Below are 6,006 nucleotides of genomic sequence, written 5' to 3' on the forward strand. Positions count from 1 at the left end.
AAGTAATGTTGAAGAGGAATTACAGTGATGGAATGAAATGCCTGTGAAAGTTTCTGATTTTACTTCAGGATGGGTCCAAATTTGCAACAGACCATACAGCTGGAGAAGAGACTCTCCACGATTTTTGCAGGCTCTGAAGTAAAAGCTGGTGCTAAACCAAGCTGAGATCCTCTAGCTTTACTTGTGTCCTATGCTTTGGGGCCCCTTTTGGCTGGTGTGTGTTGCTCCAGCACGATGCCTGGCACTGTACAAAGCAGGGTGCCCACAATAACCACACTCGTGTCTTGGTTGTTCTTGCCACTTGGTGATGAGGGCTATTGGTGTGTCCTTGCCTTTAGGTTGTTCTTGGGCTATGGGCAACCTGCAGAGGGGGACTTGGTGAGAAACTGGAGGTCAGAGCTGATGCAACTAATATGGACTGGTCCACTCTAATGATTGATGTGTTACAAAATAAGAAAGGAGTAATCTGTTCTTCCTAATTTTGTTGACATTTACAGATTTTTTTCTCTTTTCTCTTTCCATGCATCCTTTTAAGTGGCACTTAGTCACTTAATACCTGGGATACTTCTGTATTTTGCATAATATCATAATAAAGACAAAATAAATTATATTTGTTCCAAATAAATTAGAGATTTCCTTGAACCTGCCAAATTCTTTATGTTCTCATAAGTCTAGTTTTTAACATTTTCTGAGGGTCTTCTAAAAACAAAGTGTTTAACTGATTAGTTTACATAAATGAAATCACAGATCTTGACAAATAGTTTATAATCACTACCTTTTTTTTACCATTTAGACAAAAAAGTCTTTAACAATAGTAATACTTGCATTCTTTAGCCTTCTTTTTCAAAGATAGGTTTCACTGCTGTAAAATAACAAGAATTTCAGCTTCCAGGGCTGAGTCTTAACATTGTCTTCTTTATAATGAGATAACCTTTGAGACCACCTTAATATGTTAATGCATATAATACACAGCACTTGTTTTCCAAAGAGACTCCAAATTATTTTTTATTTTAGTTACAGTAATTTCATGACTATAAGGCACACCCTTTTGACTAAAATTTTGATTGAAACCCAGAAGTGCTCCTTATAATCCAATGTGCCTTATAGTTGTGAAATTACTGTAATTTATTTCATGCTTTTAGGTACTTGGCAGTGTGAACTTTCAAGGTAAATAAGATTAGCCTCCAGAATATTTTTTCTCAAGAGATTTGACATGTAGTTGAAACCTGAGAGATACCTCATGTCTTAAACTATGTGCTTAAGTTAAGGACTTTCAAGACAAATGAAAACTAATATTAGTTCCTTTTCTTCTGTGAGGTCTGTTTTGTGGAAACAGTTTGTAAGATAGACCAAATTATAGCAATTTTTTTCATAAGATAATTTTTATGACTTCTATATACACTGACCAACATTTTTTCTTGTGCTTTGCTTTTGTACCCTGCTCTTCTCATATAATGTATGTATATCTCCTATAATTTCCTTATACTCTCCAAAGTGGAAAAGAAAATAATTGAGACAAAAACTGGATAAAACTATAATAAATCATTATGAAAAGTGTATGGGCTTAAATGCTGGCATGAGGATGCCAATGTGAAAAATCTCTATTTAGAGACGCACAGTGTCTTTGCCAAGATGAGCGCTGATGTAATCTTATAATCTTTGTGTTCTGAGCTGTTCTGAAATGGCAGTGATCTCTTATCTTCTGTTGTGAAAATTGGTTCTGAAGCAATCTGACACTGCTATGGAAATAAATATTGAGGAAAAGAGTACAGTAGTTTCACGAATACAAGCCGCATGGAGTATAAGCCGCACTTCCGGTGCCTCGACAATGTTGCTGTCTTTGTCAATAGATAAGCCGCACCCCGAATATTAGCCGCACTTTCGTTCGTAGCGAGAATCCGTGCACAGCTTTCACAAATTGGCCAATTAGTAACAGGATCGCGGCATAGCGGGGTTTACTGGCACAGGGCGGGGCCAGGAAGGCTCGGCCCGCTTATGGTTGCCGACGGGGCCGGCCGGGTGGTGCTGCAGCCGCCGCCGGGCTCACTGGCCCCCCTCTCCTGTCAGCAACGTCTCACTGCTGCGTTTACTCACCCTGCCGGCGGGCCAGCCGCCGCCGCCGCTGGCAGGCATGCCGGCTGCCCCGCTGCTGCGTTTACACGCCCTGCCGGTGGGCCAGCCGCCGCCGCTGCTGGCAGGCACGCCGGTCGCCCCACTGCTGCGTTTACTCGCCCTGCCGGCGGGCCAGCTGCCGCCGCCGCTGCCAGGCACACCGGCCGCCCCGCTGCTGCGTTTACTCGCCCTGCCGGCGGGCCAGCCGCCGCCGCCGCTGCCAGGCACGCCAGCCGCCCCGTGCCATGTTTACTCGCCCGGCCGGCAGGGCTGCCACTGCCGCCAGGCTCGCTGGCCCCCCTCTCCCGTCTGCACTGCCCCGCTGCCGCGTTTGCTCGCCCTGCCAGCGGGCCAGCTGCCGCCGCCGCTGGCAGGCACGCCGGCCACCCCGTGCCATGTTAGCTCGCCCGGCCGGCAGGGCTGCCGCCGCTGCCAGGCTCTGCCAGCGGGGCGGCCACCGCCAGGCTCGCCGTCCGCCCCCTCCCGTCTGCACCACCGCCGCGTTTGCTCGCCCTGGCCGGCACTGCAGGCCCCCGCACCGCCGGGCTCCCCCACGCTGCTGGCCCCGATTCTGCTGGGCTTCCCCCGCTGCCAGGCAGCCCCACCCGCCGGGCTTCATGCTTCTGCCATGCTCCCCTGCACTGCCAGCCCCAGTTCTCCCAGGCTCCCCCGCCCTGCTCGCCCGGGCTCTGCCGCCCCCCCTGCCCCGCCCTGCTGTCCCAGGCTCTGCCGCCCGCCCCCCACACTGCTGGCCCCGCCTCTGCCAGGCTTACCCACCTCAGCCGGGGCCAGCCGGGCTCCAGCTTGGCTTGGGGCTGCCACGGGCTCTCACTTCCGTGTTGGCAGCTTTTAGAATATTGTTCATGTATTAGCCGCCCTCGAATATTAGCCGCACTTCCGGGTTTCCACCAAACTTTTGGTCAAATTGGTGCGGCTTGTATTCGTGAAATTACTGTACATGAACATACAGGGAACTTCATATCTGCTGGGTAGATGTTAAATACCTTGCATTGTGTAGTGTGCTTTTATTAGGGTAAATCATGTGTAGTTGTTGGTAGTCGTCAGTAATGACCCTCTGGATGTGGGGATTTTTTATTAGTTTTGTGGGGGGGTTTTCTTTGTTTGTTTTGGGGTTTTATTGTGTGGGAGGAGGTGGTTTTTTTTTTTTTTCCTGGGCATTCTGCAGTAGGACTGCAGAATGCAGCACAGAATTTCCAATTTCTTGATAAAATAATGGGACTATAACATATTGTGTAATAAATGCTGCATGTGCATAGTAGCTGTTTGTGATCTTTTTCTGGAGTTGTATGTGTCTGCTGTGGTATTAAGGTAGCAGCTGATCTCTGAACCAAAATATTACACCTACTTAAAGATCCCTTTTGTCTGGTGTCAGAAAGGACACAGCTTTCTACTGGGATGACAGAAATGGAGTGTGTGAGTGTTTCTGGATCATGGTTTACAGCTGTTATAAGGAACACTGACAGCAGTGTGTGACCTCCCTCTGTTGGGAGATTCTGCTTGAGAGCACCTGCAAGTGCCTCAGAGGCTGCAGAAGTTTCCGGCCACTTTGACACAAACTGCTTTTTCGGCCTCTGAAAGCTGCATGTTTTGGGCACATGCGGGAGGTTGAATAGTGGTGCATCCTAGATATCCACCTGCCTTCCTGAATTTAATCCTCATGCTGTAAGAAAAACCACCTCATATATGAATGTTAGAACACTGCTACAAACAATTTTGTGTTTGATCTCCCACGTCATCTCTTCCAGCAGCTAAAAGAGTCACAGCCTTTGGAGAATCTTACCCCAATTTTCTTCCTAAAAGTGTATTTCTGCCACACCCTGACAAAACTTCCAGTATAGAAGTACCTCTGTTTATAGTCAGGTCATATTTAGAAGATGACCTTCATGGTTTGCATGGATTAAAAGATTAAAACCAAAATTAACTCACTTTCCAAACCAAAAAAATACATAATCTGAGATTCTTCTGAAAATGGGAGTCTCTTAGTTATACTCTGCTAACTATAACTCTGTCTTTCATTCAGTAAATGGACTTTTCTATTTGATGCATAGAGTATAATTTATGGAGATATTAAGTGTTCATTGAAATTTCAAAATAGTTTGATCGAAGAATGGCAAAAGTTATCAGTTAGCAAAAGACTCAGCATTTGGTGTATGCCTCATTCCAGGCTAGTAACTGAGGGACACCTACAACTTGCTCAAGAGTTACTGCTTGACAGTTTACAGGCCATGATGAAGACACTGGGACCACTCAGTGTGTGGTGAAACATTCTGTGTTCTCTAATATCTAACAATAACCAGCATCAGTGCTTTAGTTGCAAAAAGTAAGGCCTCAGGCAGTAATGTGATTCTCCATTTGTAAAAAAAAAATGGTAAATCTGATTATAAGAAAAAGATCGAAGATCTCTGTAATAACAAACCCAGCAGATATTTGTTGTTTAATATTTGCAACTGTCTTTCATTTCTTTAATAAGATCCTAAATTTTGTTTGCATTGATTTCTTATTTGACATCTGATTTGCAGTTTTTTCTGGGCTCTATTTTCAGGAAGACTATTGTTGACATGTAATTTCAGGATGTGGAACTACTAAACTGCTTTTATTTTGATATGATACACAATGCTGCACTAGTCACAAATCAATAAATTATTCTAGCCATATTTTTTCAGCCATTTTAGGCCATATGAAGTCAAACAGAAGATTCTGCCCTAGTGAGACAGTGGATTCTTCACTCAAATAATGGCATCCTGACTCGGATGAAAAAGTTCTAGATTGTTGACTACAAGAAGAAAAGATTTAGGTTTAGAGCCTGTTTTAGCAGCATTTAATATTTTATTTCTCTCTCTCCTTTGTCATATACATAATGATAGCCATGAAGTTTTTCAGAACATTTGTTGGTTGGTTGTGTTTTTTCCTATTGGAGCATTTAGCTTCATGACATTATTACAGTATCTTTATTCAGATGGAAGGGTGGGCATAAAACCAGATCAAAATGAGAATGTGGATTGTTCCCACCATACTGATGCCTTCCTTCCCTCATTTCCTCTGAGAAACTTGTCCTCTTGCTCCACATCACAACTAATGGGTGTTGTGTCATCACAGAGAGTAGATCCTCTCCATGTTGAAGCTGTTTTTTGAATAGGACTGCCATAAGAAATGTGGGATTTAGTTCTGCCAGGCAGAACCTAAATTAGGCTAGAAATCAGGCATTTGTTTCCTGAGGTGAAACAGTTCAGTAATTCCTGCCACCTTTACAGATGAATGAGATTTGTGCATGGATCACTGTGGAAATCAGCAGAAAGCAGTATCAAGCAATTGCACTGCCAGGGAGATGTCATCTTGAAGAATTTGCTTAGGCTGAAGTAGATTTTGGGTTTTTTAACTACCAAGTCAAATGAAGCAGAGTCAAACAGAAGCAAACTCCACACTATTTTAGGTTATTCAAATAAATGTTGAACTTGGATCATCAAAAATGTTTCCACTTCTAAAAATATTTTGATGAGCTCTTCTTTGATTTCTGCTACCTGAATTACTGAACCCTAAATCCTGATTTAACTAATTTTTAGAATATTGATAGCTAAATTGATGCAATGAAGGAATTAAGACCAACGGTAAACTGATATCTCGAGTCCTTATGAGCCTAAGGAGTATAAGATGGTTTTGACATTCTATGCACTTTAAATTTCTAACTCTTCTCCTAGTTTAAGTCATATAATCTCTGGATTTCAGAGAGTGTCAGGAAAGTTAACTTATATTTGTTTCAGCACATATTGTAATTTTTCCTATAATAAATACAGTAATTTCACGACCATAAGGCACACTGGACTATAAGGCGTACCTCCGGGAGTCGGCAAATTTCGCAACTTTGTACATTACATA

The sequence above is a fragment of the Catharus ustulatus genome, chromosome 5 (genome assembly GCF_009819885.2).
Source record: "Catharus ustulatus isolate bCatUst1 chromosome 5, bCatUst1.pri.v2, whole genome shotgun sequence".
Lineage (NCBI taxonomy): Eukaryota > Metazoa > Chordata > Aves > Passeriformes > Turdidae > Catharus > Catharus ustulatus.